General features: G+C 36.6%; 1 protein-coding gene across 1 annotated transcript in view; it reads right to left on the reverse strand.

The window, feature by feature from the left end:
* The window catches only part of LOC145666935 (retinol dehydrogenase 12-like), a 311,781-nt gene extending 295,985 nt beyond the window's left edge, over positions 1-15,796 (reverse strand). Inside the window, exon 1 of the mRNA XM_081734544.1 lies at positions 15,713-15,796. The gene's annotated coding sequence lies outside the window, so the exon portion shown is untranslated. The remainder of the gene's footprint in view (positions 1-15,712) is intronic.
* Positions 15,797-22,291: the final 6,495 nt, after the last annotated feature.

The raw sequence follows: 22,291 nt of genomic DNA on the forward strand, positions 1-22,291 counted from the left end.
AAAGAGAAACTTACAATCACTCCGGTATGATCGCTCCAAGTATGGGTCCCTCTTGGACTATGCTTGGAAAATTATCGAACTATATTATCAGATAGCTGAACATCCCTCTCAGGCTGAACTTGTAGATATTATAGTTAACGCTCTTCCACCCGATGAGTCCCGGGCCATAGCGTCCCACTTGTGCCAAACGGTGCGAGAAGTCACCTCACGTTTAGCTGCCTTGTGCGGCAAGGAAGTTGGTGGTCCACCAAAACGATACTTCGCCCGACAGGCAAAAATTCTAAAACCGACGAAGACGAAGGTAACGGCAAGTTGCCAGACAGATTTCCTGAGTTATACCCAAGCTGGATCTCGTTATCCTAGTGGGTATGGCTCAGAAAACAACAATAATGGCCGGCGACTATTTAGGAATCGGCCCATGTTCAACAATCGCCGGAGTTATCGTCCCTATGACCGTACCAACATGGAATCGAACCCGGGTAGGGGCGATAACACCAGGAGGAATTTTAACAGGGCGTACGGAAGAAGGGAGAACGGTAATAGTCAGAATAATAGTAACAATAATGTAAATCGACCCCAGAATTCAGTCCCTTCGCAAGTGCGTGGTAACGGTGAGCCTAGAACAATATTAAATGGGAGTGATAGTCGCGAAACGGCGGTAAAGTCGACAAACTAACGCCGCAGTTACCTGATGAAATGGGGGAGGATAACTGCGGGTACATACACCCCATTAACCACAAAATGCAATATTCTAATAATAGTAAATCCGAGTTTCAGATACAAGAATACCCCTCACCGAATTCCTTAGAATTTATAATAAAATTCGTAATCGATGAAGAGCCATTTGCGGTGGGGGAAGAAAGTTATTTCTCGGCATCTCCCAGCCTAAGAGGAAGTATCGGTGGCGTTGAACTTGTTGCTACCATTGATAGTGGTTCGGAGCTCTGCCTAATGGACTGGGAGGTGTGGAGAAGATTGAAACAGCGCTTCCCTTCTGCAAAATTAAGGCCGTACACGGGTCTTACACTGGGTGCATTTGCTGGGAAGGAAAGTTTTTCAGTTCAAGGGGTTCAAAATTTCAATCTTAATATTCAAGACCATATTTTTGAAATAGCTATTTTTGTTATTAAGTACTTGCGAACGGATTTAATCTTGGGTTGCCCATTCTTAGATAAGTTCCATTGTATCATCGACCGTGAAAAGAAAGAAATTCGTATGAAAGATAGTCTCGGGAATGCAGTTACTGTTTCAACTGATAAACCAAATGTAATGTTAGTGGGAATACCGGAAAGAGAGATTGCAATCGGTGAGTCAGGGCGGCCAGTGATGGATCAGCCCATGCTTGACCCCAGATTTATCTGTCAAGCTGCCTGTGCAGTGACACCTCTCAATGGGGGAGAGGTTAACAGGGACGACCAGCTGGATCCATTCCTGAATGCTGAATGCAATGTCTCTCCACAAGACATCGACACTTACATTACTACTCGGGATGACTTACCACCACCAATTAGATCAGGTCTCCGTAAACTATTATTACAGTACAGATCTCTCTTCTCCGAGTACCCACGTCGTGTTAATGCGCCTCCATACAAAATTCAACTAAAAGATAACGAACCAGTTGTAGGACCTTGCTATTCTGTCCCACAAGCAATGCAACCCGAGTTTGAGGCCGAATTAAATAAATGGTTACGGTTAGGAATTGCTATAGAACAGATGTCCCCATACAGAAATCCTATTCATGTTGTCAGAAAGGCCTCTGGGGGCGTACGTCCCGTTTTGGACCTCAGGGCTACCAACTCAAAAATTATTTCTCCACAAGCACAGGTTGAACCAATAGACGATTTATTACATCGTGTTTCACAAGCCACTTGGTTCTCATCTTTTGATGCGTCTAGTGCCTATTATGGGATCAGTTTACACAAAGAATCATATCAATGTACTAGCTTTGTGTATAAAGGAAGGCAATATTGTCTTACCGTTTTGCCACAGGGATTGAAGAGCAGTCCTGCTGTTTTTCAATCCGTTATGACTAATTTTTTCAACGACTCAACTCGTTCTTTTGTAGTTTTATACCTTGATGATGTTATGGTAAAATCGATCACGGAAGAAGAACACTTATCTCATTTAGAAAGAACCTTCGAAATTTTCAAGAGGGCAAATTTTTCCTTAAATTTTCAAAAATGTAAGTTCTTCGCACGGGAGATAAAATTTTTAGGTCATATCATTAGTGGCAAAACGATAAGGGTCGACCCTAAATTAAACGAACCCATTCGTTGTTTTCCGGTTCCGAAATCAAAGAAGGCATTACAAAAGTTCCTAGGCCTCATAGGATGGAGGAGAAAGTTCGTACCAAACTTTTCTGGACTTACCGCTAAATTATATCAACTACTAAAAAAGGATCAAAAATTCACATGGAACGATGAAACATTGGAAACTTTCCATAAGTTAAAAGAGCTTATTAGCAATCCGCCTGCTCTAAGTCAGCCAGATTTCTCCTTGCCATTTCACATACACAGTGATGCGTGTATGGAAAATCTGGCTGGCTATCTTGCACAATATCCCGCAGGTCAAGAAGATCCTAATGTCATCGGATATGCTAGTCGACGGGTAAAGCCTTACGAATTGTCTCTGTCGATCTCTCAGTTGGAACTACTGTCCGTTCTGTTCCTATGTGAGCACTTTGAACAGCATATTATGGGTCGTATCACGCATGTTCATACCGACAATGCAGCAGTTACTCATGCTTTCACTCAGAAGAACCTTGAACCAAGAACCACCAGGATCCTACTTAAATTACAGAAATTTGATTTAACATTTCAGCACTGTCCAGGCCGCGAGAACATTATCGCCGATACACTTAGTAGGTACCCGCCTGAGGTATTGCTTGAACCCGAAACCCATTATGTGCATTTCCTAACGAAAACACAATATGCTGACATTGATTTAAATCATATCAAGAAAAATCAAGAAACTGATGAATTATGTCAAACGTTCTTAAGGCAATTTGAAAATAGTGGTAATCAGAATAGAATCGCAATGCATTGTGGGTTAATGTACATAAAACCGTTGCGAGTTCAAAAATGGCTTTTAGTAATACCTCAGGCTTGTATTCACCAAATTATCAGTATTGTTCACTCCACAGGTCATTTCGGAGTTCAAAAATGTTATCGCTTTTGTCGCGCAATCTTTTATTGGAAAAATCAAAAAGCTACCATAAAAAATTTCATCCGAAACTGTATCCAATGTGCGGAAACAAAGTTCGCAAACCGAACCATAGCTCAGCAAGAATATCACATAAGAGCAAATGTACCCCATGAGACTCTGGGGGTGGATCTTATTGGGAAATTACCACCTAGCCAGGGATACTATTATATTTTATCATTAATAGATATTTACTCTCGTTTTGTTACTTTTCTTCCGCTCAGAAAAGCTCATACCAAAGAAATAATAACGGTACTAGAGAGAAGATATTTTCACCTTTTACCATATCCTCAAGAATTCTTAAGTGACAGGGGCCCACAGTTCCAGTCCAAACTGTGGCAGGATTTCTGTGCTAAGTATAAAATTAAACACAAGAAAACAGCTAGCTATTCTCCTCAGGGTAACAGCATAACAGAGCGCAGCCATAAAGAGCTCAATAGGTTAGTTCGGTTATGGTGTAATGAAGATCAAACCACCTGGTATAGATATCTTGTAAAAATACAGGACCTTCTTAATAATTCTTATTGCTTAAGTATTGGTTGCACGCCGGCGGAACGCTTTCTGAGTTACTCTGCTGTTGACAACTACCGGAAGGTGTTCCCATGGCCAAAACAATTAGATTCCGTTGAAAATAGGTTTAAATTTACGGAGATAGATATAAATTCACGAAATTCTAGTAAACGGTCAACACATTCTGTTACTCTGGAGGAAGGTCAACTAGTAATGCTGAAATTACACAACTTATCGTCAATAATAAAGCAGGAATCCGCCAAATGGATGAAAATTTTCACTGGCCCGTTTATCGTGAAAAAATTATTAAAAAACTGCGCTGTTTTGTATAATCTCAAAGGTGAAAATATCGGAACTCACAATTTTCGAAATTTAAAGATTTTCAATTGTACAGAAGGTAAACGTAGTGAATTACTTGCGCAATACCCCAAGTAGATATAATATACTGTCCTAGAGTGACTGGTAACGTTTGAATGGGATGAATGAGTGTGTTAACTTAACAAGCATCATTAGTTAGTATTCCCAATTAGCAAAATTTTGTTATTCTAACAAAATTTTGTTAATGGGCCGGGGAAAACTGTAATGTGCCATTACAGTTGAAAGTAATGGCAATTTTTTTTTACGCATCCTGTACCTAGTAATTTTTTTTATTCAATTTCGGTTTAGTTACACAATTTATTTACTCTCTTTACTTCGAATTAAATATAATGAACCCAAAGGTTTCGTTAGTAACCATATTCCCACTGTATAATATATTTATTTATATTTTGATTAAGTGTAAATCCCATTTACGGATATATAACTTGAATAGTTACAAGGTTTACCATTCTGACGTCATACCGAAACATAGTTCCGTTATTGGATATAAATTTCCTTAATTTCAGACCAATGTAGAATTTAGCCAGGTACCTAATCTTTCCCTCACCCCCTCTCACTAGTCCATAGTCACTTTCAGATCCGGTTATATCTGGATTTGCCAAATTTCTATTTGCTTTGTAATTTCCGCGGCTAAAGTTTTCGTTCTGATTGGAGGAATTCTCCTACCTCTGGCCTTTTCGGCGCAATGTTATCAGAACAATAGAAGACACCTTGCAAGGAGCAGCTTGTAAATTTTGTGCTACATATTTTTCGGGAAGAATTCCAATTTCCAAGGACAACTAAGGTAACATATAATGTAATTCAATAGTTAAAGATTTACAACGAAATAGGAGCCCGAAAAATCCGCAAATTTTGGTAAAGAAGCTGCAATTCAGTGAAATAACAAATTCCAGTTCTGTTTACTAGGAAGCCATGTTTGCTGCCTATCGAGAATAGACAACAGTGAAAGAGTGACTTTATTTTTTTTTATTATTTCAAACTCAAGTAGGGATTAGGGAAATTACGACCTGTTTGGTGCATGTTGTTCGTGTATTAAGTAAATGTGACTTTCTATTATTTATTCAGTAATCGCATGTACGTAGGTTTGATGGTTGTAAAGTGAATAATAATAATGGCAGCTTAAGTTAGCTTAAAAGGGCTCCTATCCCCTTTTCCAAATTGAACCAGTTCTAGCGGGGGAATGGGTTAGTTATTGTTCGTTTTAGGGCCTTTTCCCCTTTCAGGGGAAGGGTCCCTCCATAAACCTCGTTAAGGTGCCCCCAGGGCATCAATTTTTGGCAATCATTATGTAAACAATTGGTCAGGTCAATTAGACCTAGTGTTTACCTTTCTCATTTTACCCCCTTTAAATTAAATAGAGCCGACTATGTATATATCGACGAGGGAGTAATGTATTTTAAATTTAATGTGTTAGATTATTTTCGTCAACATGCATGTAACTAAATGGTGCATGTTTAGTTTAGTTAGTTGTCTTTATGTGTAGTACTAACAGTGGTGTATGTAGTTAGTAGTTTTGTGTGAGTGTGTGAATTTTCGATTTGGACAGTGTATAAATATGCTTTAATTTAGTACCATTTTTCTAACATAAATAAACCAGAGTAAATATTAAATTTCTGATTAATGAGTACAAGTATACATTTCAGTACACGGTAAATTATGCCTCCACTACAGCGCCATAGCGTCAGTTTTCGGTAGTCGATTGTTTGTTGACAGTACGACATCGCATGACTTAGTGATTTAGATTGTTTGATTTTGGACAGTTATTCTCAAATTACTTCCCGTGGACATGGTTTTCGGTTCGGATGAGTATACCTTCGTATAAAATAGCATGAGATCTTACTGTACTGAAAATTTCAGCTTGCTAGGTCCAGTAGTTAATGAATAATCCGCTGAAATAAAGAACACCTATTTTCTTAATAGAAGTAAAGCCCATATGCTGTTACTGTTTGTTTAAAAATGTAGTATTAAATTCTTTTTTCCCGTGGCTGTTGAAAATTCCATTGTTGCTTCAGTTTTATCAACAAATCAGAAATAGATTAATCATTGACAATTTAACTTTCCGTAAATACATGTATGATTTTTTTTTTAAACCTGCAAGGTAAATACAATTTGGGTGCTTCGAAATAAAGAGTACGTGGTTCGATGAATGTGATCGTGTGGTGGTTTGAGCGTGATAGATTGTGATAGTTATATATATATATATATTTATTACTACGTAATGTAGATATGTGTATGGCCTGCGTGTAAAATGTACGAAATAGGGTGTTTATAAAATATTATTTCGTGCGAAAATTAGTAGATAATGAATGAATGTAATGATATGTTAATAATATGATATATAATATGAACGAGATGACGACCCCTATATTTAAATGGATAGGCCTAGTGAATTTTATATAGTGAAAATATGAATATGTTTACGAAAAAAAAAAATCTCTCGCGTTTTGACTTCCACACCAGTGCATTCATCCAACCGAGTTTGCTACTTGAATGTAAATTATAGTTGGGAATTGTGTGTTACTTTGCATTTATGTACCTCATAATAACAGCCCCAGATCTTAAGCCTTTCAATAGATAGAGTAGTATCATGTGGGAATTACTTCTAAAGGATGACAGAAATGATAATTAAGAAAACCAACTGCTATATCCTGTGATCATCGAAAAGTACAGGTTTCGGTCATTTGTACCTTTAGCATTCATAGCCTCTCCGAGATTTTTTTTTTGTTGCTTACCTTATTTATTTATTGTGCAGTGTTCATATAACTCAGTTCGGACTATCCGATTAAATTAACTGCTACTAAATATAGCGTACCCGGATGTCGACCCCTAGTCCCCTTAAGTATTTTCGTTTCTTTTCTTAGTTTAATTAGATGAGGGAAATTAACGACATCCCAGACTGTGGCGTGTCTGCGCAGGGTAGCTATCGGTGATGTTTTGGTTATTGAAATCACCGATCCAAAATTCAGTTTATTTAATTTTTTTTAATTTTGGCAAATCACTAATTAGGGATATCTTAGCTATTACTCTAATTTCATTACTATTCTGGAATCTTCTAGTTTCCAAGTGGTCGGATGATTTTTTTTTCCTTTGAAATCCTAAATTAACGCCTTCTCTAACCTTCCGGACGATTTTCGGGACCCTGTTGGTTTGGGCCGGATACGGTTACTAGATAATAATTTTACAAGCAATAACTTGTGAAGTTATTATTTACAAGACACAGACTTGCTCCTTGGCAGCAGGGCGCTCCTTGAGTCTACGTATTTGAGTAGACCACCCTTTTGGCATTTTAATAATATTTTGGCTAAGGATTTGTTGAGAGTGAAATTCGACTTCTGTCTTTGTAGCGTTAGTTATTTCTCACTTAAGTCTTTGGCGCCCCTATTCTTCGTCTTCTTTCTTTTCTATCTCTCTCTCTGTCTTCATTACTTAGAGATTTTTTTTTTCAAATTTTTCAACCTTGCCCCCCCCCGGTTTCTGAAACTCATAAAACATACAATATTCATTTCACTTATTTCGATCGTATGTACTAACTGAGACATCGAAGGATGCAATTCGTGGAGGTATTGCAGCACAACTCAGGACCATTTTCGCGATATTCAATCCACCACGGGAGAAATTGACGGGAAGGTACACTATGCTTTCAGATTCCTAGAAACCTTCGTTATTCATTGATCATACAACTTATATCAATTGATTACTGATTTCTGGTTTTTATTTCTATTGATTGGTCATATAGTGTGTATGTATTAATAGTTTGGGCCCACTAGTTTCGAATAACATTGATTTTTTTTATATACATATATATATGTACTTACATAGTTTTAAGAGTTACGTGCCTGCTCTATTTGTTGCATTTTCCACCTCTTATATCAACTCATTAAATAACACCAGCTATTTTTTTTGTATATATACGCGGATCTTTAGTAAATTGAAAATGATTATTGATTATCGGGTTTATTCATATGAAATACAATGTTGCAACCTTATGAAGGAAAAAAGGTGAATTTTGATAGTCAGGGTTTTTGTTTTGTCTTTGAGCCAAATAAATATAAATATTTATAAAATATGAATACTTGTCGAATATGAACGGTTATGTAGAATTTAAACGTCGACGAAATATTAAAGTGAAATTTATTGTATGGATTAATATGAATATATATATATATATGCGAGTATGTATGTAATGGGCTCGATATTTACCCTGGTCTTGTTAGGTTGCCATAGATTTTTGACACTCGGTATTAATTAACTATTTGTGATATATAGTATTCCCGCGTAAATTGTCATAAATTACTTTTGTTGAGTTGTTATTAATTTTTGTAACTATTAAAGTGGAATATAATGTTAACTACTGCATGTGAATAAAACAAGTAGCGGGTCGTAAGATAAATAAGAATAACCCTAATCCTTACCCAAATTTACTTTGCGAGTGAAATTAGCAACCTACGAAACAGTGCGCCCCTCCAACGACTTTTTCCATCAGTAAACATGAAACAAATCCTTCCCCTACGATCGGAAACCAAACTATTCAGTATCTAGAATTTTTGACTACAAGATCTATACTAGGAAAAAATTAGTGACCTTAAATTCAACGAACTGAAAGCTGTTTAATAAGTTAATGTGAATACCGGAACATGGAAATATGTTCCCAATATCTGTGACTGGATTTGATAATTTTTCTTTAATATTAACAAACTTTGAAATTTTAGATCAAGTGCGTCGAGTGACGAAATGAGAAATATAGATATACATATATGTGATATGAAGCAGTTAGTTGTCTATAGTTAAAACAAAACCAATTGAATACTCTCATGGACACAAACCACAGTGCGTAAAGAGAGTTAAGAAAAAAAAAAGGAGCTATTATCGACGTTAAAACAAAGACTCATAAAACTGTCGATATGTCTCCTATTGAGACAAAGACTCAATAAAATATTACTAAAGTGTTTTTTTTTTTTTGAATGATTAACCAATTATTTTTTCTCTTTTGCCTGCAACGATATGTATTCATTGCATTGAATTTTAAATATATCTTGACCCTTGAAGTTTTTTTTTCCTTCTTTTTTCTTGTTTCGTCTTTGGTTTAATTCTTTTCCATGTAATTCAACTTTTAATATATATATATATATAAGGGAAATGTGTTATTTGATCTTGTTGCAAGTAGCGAATTTCTGTGCATGTTTATGAAACATTCTTTTCATGTATTAAAATTTTTTGTTATGTCAAACTAAATCTTCTTCTATTGAAATGTAATAAATGTCTATAGCAAGGTAGTTAGGTTAGTTTAATTTAACTAAATACAACCCGAAGTATACATTGTCCTGTATGAATGTGTGTGTGAGTGAAATGTAGGTTTAGTATTAAGTGCATCCATTATCTTGTCATACATGTGTAATTTATTATAATTATTGGTAGTTATCAATTGAACTCATTCAATGTTAATACTAACTTAAGTTGGCTCTATGAAGGAAGTAAAAAGGACTGAAGTAGCCTGAACGAATGATCATCATGAGAGAACTGTGAAAGTCAAAAAATCTTCGACACATATGTGATACTCTGATTTTTTTTTTTCCTGTGGTCGTTTCTAACATGCCATCAACTTCGTCGTTCATTTTTCAAATATTGAATATTAGTCTAAACTTTCTGGAAATATTGAATAAACGGTAAAATTAAACCTTCTCATCTATCTCCGAGCTAGATTGGGATAATTCGGTAGTTGGGGTCAAATGGATCTAGATCGGGGATGTATGGGTTAACATGTGTCTATCTTTGATCACCCTAATACCAGACATTCACCCAATAGCTATTGGAAATGATCCCAATTAGATAATTATTCACTTTCCTTTACCATATTCCTCAAAATATTTAGTAACAGCTTCCCCTTTATCACCTTTCTTACTTTACATCTTTCCTCTTCTATCTTCTTTTTCTTTCTTTCATCTTCTTCTCCTCCTTCTAATTTATTTTTTAATAAAACTGAAAAGGGGGTCGTGACTGGGAATTCTATATGTAATAAACACGGTCATGTATTTATTTATTTGATTTTATTTTTCTTTAGAAGTCCGATAAAAAGTTTTCTCGTTTCGATCGAACCTAGTATGTTCGAAATTAAGAAATTAAGAAATGGAAATTATATTCCAATATAATTAGGCATAAGCTGATAGCTTCATGAACATCCCCACCAGGGGTGAAGGGTTCCCACTCACGACTTATTCTGTGCATCACTTTTGTTGCAGATTTTTTTTTTTCAATCAGTTTTAGATTGACGAGCGGTGACAGGATTCGTTGTTATGGCAACAGTGGTTTCTATGACAACGGCCCCTTTTTCCAGTTTTATGCTATATTATGTATAGCTTACATTTTCGTGAGCCAGGGGGTGCGAGGCCCCCTGCCTTCCTCTTTGAGCACCATGATTATTTTTTAGAAGAAAAGAAAGTGTACAGATAAAGTGTAAAATCTATCAATAATTAGGCTACATGAATATTTTTTTTCTGCTAAACAAATATACTTTTATCAATAAAGTGTACAGATGTGTATTGAGTTATGAAGTTTGGGGTGGATCCTGATCCGTTGAACTCCCCGCATGAATGCGCTCTTGATCCGGATACAAACGTAAGGACTGGTTCGGATTCCATTTTAAGCCGTAGGTCCCAATTAGTATAGCCTCGCTGCTGAAAAACTGGCTATAGTTGGTGTTAGTGTTCTTTCTGTTTCAACTTATGTATTAATTTTGTTATAAAAAGTATTATCCTGAGGCAGTGGCGTATTTAGGGGGGTGGCTTCCGGGCTTAAGCCCCCCGAAATCTTACTTAGTATAGTAAAGTAAATGAAATATCTTGCAGAATTTTCACATTTCCAGGCAAAGCCCCCCCGAAAGTTAGCAAAGCCCCTCCCGAAACAAAATCGTAAATACGCCACTGTTCGAAAATACTTGAATTTTGTTTACATTGAAAGATAACAATATTATTCCCACTTGTATGCAGAAATTCCTCACTGTTTTGTTCATTTGATTGTTAACAAATTATACGTAAAAATTCAATTCTTTACACAGCTTGCGGAAGCAGTATGTAAATCATAGCTACACCATATTTTGACATATTCTTTGCGTAGAGACTTTTATATCTGGTTCCAGTACTAAAGCCCATAACGGGATATTGACACCAGAGGTTGATGCTTAATTTGTGCAATATGTAGGCATCAGGGAGTGCTCATTCCCCCAAGGACTCGGGCACAACTTACCAAAATTTAACATGCTCCAGTTTAATTGTACCATTTTCAACGAAATATTACGTCTTCCGAAAGTTATTATTGGCGCAACTTGCATCCTAATATCAGCCTGTGGACAACCCGTGATATACTTTGTCTTATATCGACATTATTTGTGGCTAGGGGTTTGTGGTTTTGCACTGCGAATGGAAGGAGCTCAGAATGATTTACGTAACTGTTAGGACTCGCCACTTAACAGCGGCTTTTTTTTTTTTTTATTTTATAGCTTAACAGTGCCTCCGCCACTAAACAAGTTCTTCCAGCAAAATAGAAACCTTAAAGTATTACTATAAAAGAATGACACTTTAGCGCCATTTTTTCTTTTTTATCGATTTTCTTGGAAATTATACCTGACTATAGGCGCCGTGCTTAGAGATCAAAGGTCAAGTACACCCATTGGAGATCTTTAATTTGGTTTTTGAGTTTCAATTAACTTGGAAATTACAGTTTCATGTCATGAAAAAAAAAACTATGCAAGTGATCTTAGGTTGCATTATTTATCAATATCTCTTTTTAGCCCCTTTACATTGAGTGATATAAATAACTTTATACGTCAATAATAATAATAGTAAGAATCAATATGTGAATATGGATATTGTCATTCGCACAGTGGGGACCCAGTGGCCCAGTTGTAGGGCGCTTAACTCTGGGGTCCCTGGTTCATATCTCCAGCCAATTAAGTTTGTGGTAGACAACATCGTGTCTGTGAGTTTCCTCAGGGTACTTCCGTTTCCTCCCACATTGCTATCCCACCAATTCTTCCATCATCATTCACCTGTCATAATCATGCGTCTCCCTTAGCCTAAAGGGCATAATCGTGTGACGTTAAACTTAAACATCGTTTGTTATTCACAAAGAGACTGTAATTTTGTAGAATTATTGACTTTGAAACTATCGTTTCCATAATTGTGAGAACTCTTATGGAGTGGTTATGGTCGTTCGTCCGTCCATTTATCTGTCGAAATCGATAGAAGACATGTAAAGAAACATTTTTTTCAACCGATTCAACGTTCCAAGAAAAGGCTCAACCTCCTCCGTTAAACCTATATTCAAACCGGAAATGGTAGAAATAAACCATTTCCGGTTTCAACGTTGATCGCCATAGAACAAGGACAGTAGTAGATAGCGAAGGCGGTTTTCATCAGTCGCTTCAGCGTCTAAAGATAACATACTATTACCACCCGCAAACACTCTCCGAAAACCGGAAGTAATTGAAATTTACTAATACTTCCGGTTTCAATATTTATTTCCATGGAGCGAAAATAGTAACAGATTTTTAATACCAGTTTCACAAGCGAATTCAGCGTCTCAACAAAGTTTTACCTATCTGTTGAAACCGGAAGGGATGGAAATCTACGAATTTTCGGTTACAAAATTGATCGCATAATGGGTAAAACGGACATAGATATCGAACAGCAGTTTCTTGATTAGTCAGTTTTTACCCAGAGAATTTTCAAATATTTTAAGCGTTTGATTTTATTTATTACTAGCAGAATACCCGTTCTTCGCACGGGAAGAATACGTTTCAATTTGGACCTAAAGGGATGAATTTGGTTTTAAACGGCATCACAAGTGACACTGTTCATCGCAGCAACCCCGAAAACTATGGATTAGACACTAACATCAGTCATTTTCGATCATTTTTAAACAACCCTCCTCCTCCCCTAAGTTGCATCGTCAAAGTGAAATGATAAAGCCCATCCTTAGGCCGAACCTCATCTATGTTGAAAATTTGATAGAGATTGGTCAGGTGGTTCAAGAGTTATTAAGTCACAAATATAATCACTTTCATTTAGATATATAGATAGATAGATAAATAGATGGAGATAGAGATATATAAATAGATATAGATATAGGTACATTAGTTTTAATATTTTTCTTCCCTTACTTTCTCACTATTGCTAAATGCTTTTGAAACGGCAAAAGAACATCTCAATGTTTAGCTTGATTTTTTTAATATATAAAGTTAAGGTAAACGTTTAAAATAAACAAATAATAATAATAATAATAATAATAATAATAATAATAATAATAATAATAATAATAATAATAATAATAATAATAATAATAATAATAATAATAATGAAAACTATCGCATTTGCAGTTTAAAAACAACTTTAAAGTTTAATTTGCTTCAGAAACCTGTACCCCCTTCGTAATCTTTTACTTCTCCTTTTTACTTCTTTTACTTCTTCTGTTAAAAAAAATGTATTAGAATAAAGCATTGTCATTTCTCTTCAAGTATCGGAGCTTGGTACCCATTAAAAAGAATAAAAAGTGAACATGGCCTTCCCTAAAAACATCCTTCCTTCAATTTGATGACATCTATCGACTGACGTGTCTGATCTTTGGAAAATGTTATATTTGAACAACCATTAATGCTTTCTAATTAATCAAAGCTTCAACTATATCTCATTAAGCGCGCTTAGTGTTGCCATCTAGTTAGTGGCGTAATAAAAATGGTGTTGAGGGTATTATTTGTCAGTTTTATCTGAACAGAGGGTGTAGTTATCGTTCATTTCTAATTTCAAGGTTTACGAAAAATATTCTTTCCCCAACTATCTCGAAAACGGCGCATTAGGATTTGCATTATTGTTTTCACCTTAATGAGATCTGTCGATTAGTAGGCTTTATGTAGCATTTTAAACTTTTTAAAAAAATACTTAAAAAAGAGGCTCTCAATTTAAATCATGTGTGCTCACGTATAAATTCGACATATGTGTACTGGTTTTGACAATGCTTTGTTTGTTTGAATGCGTATACATTCCCAATGGTGCCATATAAATTTCTAGCGGATCTGATGGTAATTTTTTTGCAGCTAGATTATAAAATAACTTAATATATGCTGTGTTGAAGTCGGTTAAGATTTTTGATCTTTTTTTCTAATTCGTCAAACGCTTCTAATAGGTCTATTGTCTAATTTGACAGGTTTTCATATTGGATCTCGACAACAATTACTATTTTAACAATTATAAATATTGGCAAAAGAAGTGAAAAGATTACATATTGAAAGGTATCATGGCGCTATTCTCTTCTTAAAACTGAAGGAAAATCCTCGGAAAACTTCACTGAGGATGACCAGAAAGCACATTCGAACAGCATGGCTCGATTGCAATGCAAGAAGGCTAACCACTACCCTCCACACGATACGGAGATATGTACACTAACTGCTTGGTCATATAAGAGCCCATTCTGCATTCACTTAAAAGTATTAACTAACCCCGTGACCTAAGGAAGTCCTCCAGTTGACATTCACTCTAATCACAACAGTCGCTACGCCTCCCCCTCAAAGTCTTATCTAATCTCGTCTTCAGTTTTCCTACCGGTCTTCCAATGCTTGCGTAGTATCCACCTATCTTTAATTCAAATGTAACTCCTTTAAAAAAAAAAAAAATCAACAGTCATTTTAGCAGCGTTAATTGGATGTCGGTTTAGAGTGGAGCCTAGGGTTCGTCTTTAATACGAGACTGTTTCTTCCAATCCGAAAGATATTTCTCTGCTCGGAATTGATGAGTGTCTCCGGAGCTAAGGTAAGTAAAATTTTGATTACATGTCATCCATGCAGGCCACATCCTTTCGCAAATAGTATTCCAGAGCAGCTCCCACACATTTTGATTTTATCTCCCTTTCACCGGCCAAAATTTTCTATAAAACACTTTGATTAAAGCTGACAGGGAACCGACATCTATGTTTGTATCCAAACCAAGAAATTAGGGGCAAAGGAACCCGGGACCAAACGTGTTAACCACTTGCTCACAAGGGAGTAATTGGTCTTTCGAGTTTCTCTTCTGAAGGGAAGAGGTTTGGCCCTACTTTGAGTAGTCGCTAACACTCTCCCCTTTCGTGCGAGAGATCCCGGCTTCCGTTGTCAGTGGGGACACTCGGTCGAAAAGTAGTAATAGTTTTCAAGCCAGCCATCCTAAGTGAGGTTTCACTCATTGACATGAGGGAAATGCCGGTATGGTACCTAACATACAGGTTCTAGATCGCTTTCTTCCTTCCCCTTTTCCTGAATGATGTGCTCGCCGAGAGGAATCATGCCTCATACGCGACGGGCTAAAGGCTACACATGGCAATAATTTCCGGAATAAATAAATGGAAGAGAATGAGTTTCAAATATGGTCGAGGAGATTAGGGATGCTCACGAGACGAGTCGAGATAGGATTTTCCTGACAAAATTCGAGTCGAGACACGGCTCTTCCAATAGAGAAATATACATTTTTCGAGTCAAGACATCACTTTTACAGCACATTTTCGAGACGAGACAGCCAGAAATCTTGTCTCGTGCGCATCCCTAACTGAGATCTATAGTTAACCGTCCAACAAAATTAATATTTTTTTAAAAAAAGCTAGTTACCTTCTGCAGTGAACTTCACCTCCCACTCTCTGTTTCAAAGGAACTTCCGTGGAAGAAAGTAACAGAATTAATGTCTTCAAATAAACCTGCTACCACCGCTCCTACCACGTGTAATAAATAAACATTTGGAGCACGCATGCGTGGATGCGTATACACATGAAGAAGTCTATTCCCCTTCATGGAGAAACTTCTTCTGATTAGACCAGCCGGTGACCATGATGCTGATACTGAATTAAGGTCACTCACACCTGGATGATTGCATAACATCAACGTACTAATTCAATGTCATTCATTTTCTTCTCCTTTGTACTAACCCAGAGAGAAACAAAAGACAAAAAAAGAGGTTGAAAATGCAATTTTCAAATAAAAATTCCACCCGGGGGAGAACAGGACACTACACAAGGATGATTTATGCCCGGTTGCACCAACCGAAGTTTAAGATCGGATAAGATAATTCATTGATTATTTTCATCTTTGGATAAGAATCTTACATCATTGCACCAACAGTTTGTGAGAAAGGATTAACTTATCCACGAATAATCGGAAGCTGTATAAAACTATGACGTCTATGACATGACGTCATGCAATATCATGCATTTGATTGGCTAAAACAGTGCAGTAACAACATAAAACTGATTTGCGTAGAATGTGGTAACTTTTGTACTAGATATGGAAAGAAAGAGGGTGAAGTTGACTGTTCGGAAAGGCAAATATGTTTTAATCCTTTTGGACAAACATATCCTTTAACAAAAAAAATAAAAAATTCATATCAAATACTAAAAAAGAAGCTGTTTCTGATATTCCAAAATATACATAGGAACTTTAAAAAAATAAGCGGGATGGAGTGGAAGATCCGCCGGCGAGAGCTCATGTAGATCGGATCTTATATTAAGCTGTAGGACCGCATCTTATATGGCCTCGCTCCTGAAAGAGATGCTAAACTCCAAACCAAATCAAATATAGATATCTAGGGTCCAAATATTAAATTTAAAAAAAAAAAAATAGAAGAATAGCTCTTTTCTAGCAGATCTAGCAGATCCTTTATCCGCCTGTTAAGCGACATTTTTCAGATTGAAGGTTTGAAACTTCGATCACGATTGGATTTAAATGAGTTATTGAACTGCTTCTCTTATTGGGTAGGAAATTTTATTAACTTAAGCTTTCAGAGCACAAGGGAATCAAGTGAAAGAGACGTAAAGTTTCTACGGAATACTTAATTACAAGGGAAAGCTTCTACTGTTTAATCTTATAAGAGTTATTAACAATATCTGGACATGAATCTTAAGCTCCCAAAGCAGTTGCACGTAGAATCTTAAGGATGAAATATGTTCAAAATGACAACAACTGGTCTTGATTCCTTTGCGCATTGATCGTCCCAAATATAAATATGGATAGCATATTATCAACGTTATTTATGCCTATTGCTGTTAGGTTTACGTGAACATCCCACATCCATAAGATAATCAATTAAAGATATTTCATGGGCTTAACCACCGCTACAGGTAGTAAGTTATCATGTGTATATATATCTTAAATACAACATAGAATCCTGAAATAATACATTAATGGCGTTGCTTATGATTAGCAAAATATACAGGGGTTGGATTTTTAGTAATGGCAACACTGCTATACACATACTCGGGAACAAAGCAATCCATTATAATTCATACCAGCGGTAGGTTAGATGCCGACCCTCTCTCAGAGCACATGAACTCGTCTGCCCTCCTCTCCATGCGCACGCAGCGTCAGCAGTTAGATAGCAGTTCTGACTGAGTGCTTGTGGACTACAGACACGCTGCGTGAGTGCTGCGGAATACAGTCATATTTACGAAGCAAGATCAGAGAAGCTGGTTGAAAATTGAATGCGCTAGAGGTAGGAATGAAAAACAGTGCTACGAAATATTGCAATATGTTTGCGGTGTAATACCGTACAGTAGCAAGGGGTGGGTCAAAATCTTTAATGACGGACGACAAAATGTCACAGACTCGCCTCGCTCCGGCCATCCTCCTGTAAGTGAAGAAGATGTGCAGAACGTGAAGGCCTTAGTGCTAGCGGATCGGAACGCCACGAATCGTCAATTGGCCAATGATACAGAACTAGCGCATTCTCTGTGCTGAAAATTCTGAAGAACAACCTAGGATTGCGTAAAATCGCCTCAAAGTGGGTTCCACATGATCTTACTGAACAACACAAGTGGCTGCAATATGATGGCGCTCAAACACATTTGGAGCGGTATCAACGTGAAGGTAAGGCCTTCTTACGGCGGATCATTGCTATTGATGAGACCTGGGCCAGAGCGTATGAACTACAGCTGAAATGGCAATCAAACGAATGGCGTCATCCTGGGTCACCGAGAAAAGCAACAGTTCGGAATACCGCAACCAATGTGAAAGCTATGCTCATCATTGCATACGACTGGGATGGTGTAATCATAAACCATACCGTCCCCCAAGGACACGCCATTAGTGCAGAGTACTACTGCAATTTTTTACAAAACAATCTGAGAGCAGCTGTAAGACGAAAACGACGTTACTTCCTGACGAACCTCCCCATCATTCTGCATGACAATGCAAGAACACATTTAGCAGGTGGAGTCACTGATTTGTTGCATTGCTGGGGTTGGGAAGTGCTGTATCACTTTTCGTATTCTCCATATTTAAGTCCCTGCGACTACGACCGATTCCCGAAGATGAAGGAACCACTTCGACAGGGACAGGCTTCAGTACAGTTGATGATCTCCTCCGGGCGACCGATCGCTCCATCCACACTATCCAGAAATTAGGTACTGCCAACGGCATCCACATCGCTGGAAACGCGTGATTCACAATGCTGGTGATTACATCGAGGGTCTGTAAAACTCCGAACCTTGTAAGTACTCTACTTCTCAAGATATATCGTTGTTGCCATTACTAAAAATCCAACCCTTGTATATCCTTGAAATTTACCCTATAAAATCCGTTAACACGTATATATAAAGTACGAGGGAGTGCTGATAAGTTCTAGGATATACCCTGGACTTTATCTACAGGCACGGAAAACAGTACCAGTGATTCGGCCTTGGTATAATTATATTAAAAATATTTGCGTTAAAAGCAAATAATCTTTTGAAAGAAAGTATGAAAAAACCCCCCTATTCTGTCTTACTTTACTACAGATTTATGAAGACTGGGTCTATGTTGAATCAGGACCGTAGTGGCTGCCCACGAAAATCAAACGTATTGACAATTACGTGTCACGAAACGCGAAGAAATTATTTCGTTACGCTGCCGGAAAAATACATACGATCCGGTTTACAATAGGTAAGCATTTGTACCTGTATGCATTCAAAATGTAATCGTTACCTGCACATAAGACGCACAATATAATATTATTATTATTATTATTATTATTATTATTATTATTAATAATAATAATAATAATAATAATAATAATAATAATAATAATAATAATAATAATAATAATAATAATAATAATAATAATAATAATAATAATAAAGAATTCTACTCAGGATGCTCGCTAGACGACTGCCTAAATATACTGAACTTCTAACATAGGTTTGTTTCCTATATGAGGGGACTTTTCATTCACTGTAATGCCAGGATTTGGAGGTTAAAAATGCTTACGTGTTTATGTAACGTGGCAGACGTAATCCTAAGTTAAACATCTGGTATTGTGTTATAAATAATGGAGTTCTTTTGTTATTTATTTTGTTTCCTTAGATATCCATACTATTCTATGTACAAGTGTCGGAAATCTTATAGAATGGCTTCTGCCCGTTCGTCTGTTTGTAGATAGGTATCAGGGGAAAAACGATAAGAGGTATTGTGATGCAAAATTTTGCAATCGCTTCAGCTTCAGAAGAATAGGTTCTATCTCCTCCATTAGAAAACTATTCAATCCGTCCTTTTTCAAATAACAATTTCCGGTTTCAACCTTTATTGCCGTAGAACAAAAAAAGGAATCAGGCATAGCGAGTAATGACGTTTGGATTCAGCATCTGAGGAGCAGGTTCTACGTTTGATCATATTACGATATATATCGCAACTAGTAGTTGTAGACGTACTACTCTAAGTTTGTGTATTCAAATTCCATAGTTTAGGAGCCTAGTGTAGGTTCACACTCACTTGCCATTTATTTATTTTAATGAGAGCACAGTGACGGCAGATGGGAAATTTTCAATCAAGCGTTTTAATATTAACGTAATATAACGAGTTTAGGACCTGAAGATTGAAAAAATGAAATGAAATCTTTATGTTTAACGTCCCACGTTTATGCCGTTTAGGCTATAGGAGACGGTGACAATGAGAAATGAGTGAAATGGTGGAATGAAGAAAGTAGGAGGAAACGGGAGAACCCGGAGAAAACCCACGAGCACGGTGTTTGTCCACCACAAAGTCCACACGGCGCGAGCTGGGATCGAACCAGGGACCCCAAGCACCGGAGGTGAACGCTTTACCACTGAGCCACCGCGCGACCTGAAGATTGAAATCAATATTGGAATTGCATTACCATCTTATTACTCAGACACCACACTAACGGATCTTTAAGAAGATTCGTTCACCTAACCTTCTTTATCTATATATTTTCTCTGTCTGGCTGTTCGTCTGTCCGAGAGACAAAGAATGTAAAGACCTACTTGATCACTCATCACCAAATTTGAGCAGGGTATAGTTGGTCAAAAGTTAGGAGAGAAGTTCGTTTTTGGAGCCATCATTCCCAGCGGAAATAGTAGAAGTTAACCATTTCCGGTTATAACTTTGATAGCTATAGAACAAAAAAAGGTAACATATACGAGTATATTGGGAAGCGGTTTTCTGCAATGAATTAAGCGTCCGAAGAATATATTGCATCTGCACTCTAATCTCTCTACTGATACCGGAAACGGTAGAAATCTACTCCCAGTTATGGTTTCAATAATAATTGAGGAAATATGACGACATACAAACCAAACTTCTTCACGTGGTGTACATGTGTCACTGCAACTTGTTTCCATTTGAATGAGGATATTGTTTATCAGACAAAGAATAGGACATCAATAACCTGAAACCAAGGGTTGACTATTACTGAATAAATATTCCTACAGAAATTGTTAGAACAGGAGTTTCTGCTAGATGTTCTATAGTGTAGCAATGGTGCATATGTCGTTTTGTTAATGCTAAAGTAAGAAAAAAAATCTTAGTGTTATTTGTGTGGTATACTACATTTGTTAATTTCATGGAATATTTGTGCAGTAAATATAAAAATATTTTATGATCACCCTGTATCTAATTATTTTTTAAAGCATTGTATCTTTATGCAGTTAATATATTTTTTTTAGTAACTAGTTGTTTAGTTGTAGTCCACATCGATCAATTTTGTTTTTCAAGGAAATGTGAAATCAAAATACAAAAAGTTCCAACCACAGTGGCGAACAGGAAAATCCAGATCTTTTCGTTCTGCTTAAAAACAAGTTGAAACTGTGGCGTAAGATAAACATTTCAGAAGAGGAAGCAATGTCAAATCATGCTGACTTCATTGCGGATTTCCATTAAAACAAAGATTTAATGTTTAAGTTTTAAAAAAATGTAAAACATTGATACAAAATATTTCTTCAAACACTTTTAAATATTTTTGATGATATCAGGAGAGAAATACCGTCTGCATTTTCTGCAAAATGAAAAAAAAAATAAAATAAAATAAAATAAAGCAATTTTATCTGCTACGTCATACATTCTATTAAGAAAGTACCGCACTGAGAAAAAAAATGTAGGTGGCATACTTAAAAACGTAGGTTACATTCGTAATTCCTGTAGTTTCTGGACTTAACGTACAACCGTATATAACATCCTGCAGCAAACGTATAGCTGAAAAAGTATGTATTATACGTACTGTCTGCACAAGTGCAATGACGTCATTCGTGTGACGTTATCTGCAGTAACAAGTATATACGGAGGTAATATCTAGCTTTGTGACGTCAGGGTCGTATGTAGCATGTGGGTTAATAATGACGACATACATTGACTATCAGGACGGAGCATGATTTCAAGAAGTATGCAATATACGTTCTGTACGTATGTTTCTTGCGTTCAACCCCGAGACAGCATCTATATTGTACTTGTGCCCCATACGTACGACTAGATACAGTATACGTATTGTACGTATGTATTATACAGATTTTCCTTATGTCGCACACAGCTTGTCCAGATACAGCATACAGAATATCCGTATGCACCATACAGAGTGCATATATGTAGCTTACAGACTGTCTGCATGCAGCATATAGATTATACGTATGTCGCGTACAGGTTGGCCATATGTAATGTATAGATTGGATGTATATAGCTAATAGGTTGTCCATATGAAATATACAGATTTTACCTGTATCGAATACGTATTGCCTTCTTGTAATGTATGGATCGGACATATGCAGGATCTAGAGTGTACGTATAGTGCACCATTATTAAAGTGCTGCAACATACTGCAAAGTGCATGATACATTCTTACTGTAATGTTGTCAAATATTGTTTTACTCTGTATGAAAAAAAAAATAGCTTAAAATATGGTTGATCTCCTTTGTGCCAATAATAATAAAATTAACA

The sequence above is a fragment of the Thermobia domestica genome, chromosome 12 (genome assembly GCF_964235325.1).
Source record: "Thermobia domestica chromosome 12, izTheDome1.hap1.1, whole genome shotgun sequence".
NCBI lineage: Eukaryota > Metazoa > Arthropoda > Insecta > Zygentoma > Lepismatidae > Thermobia > Thermobia domestica.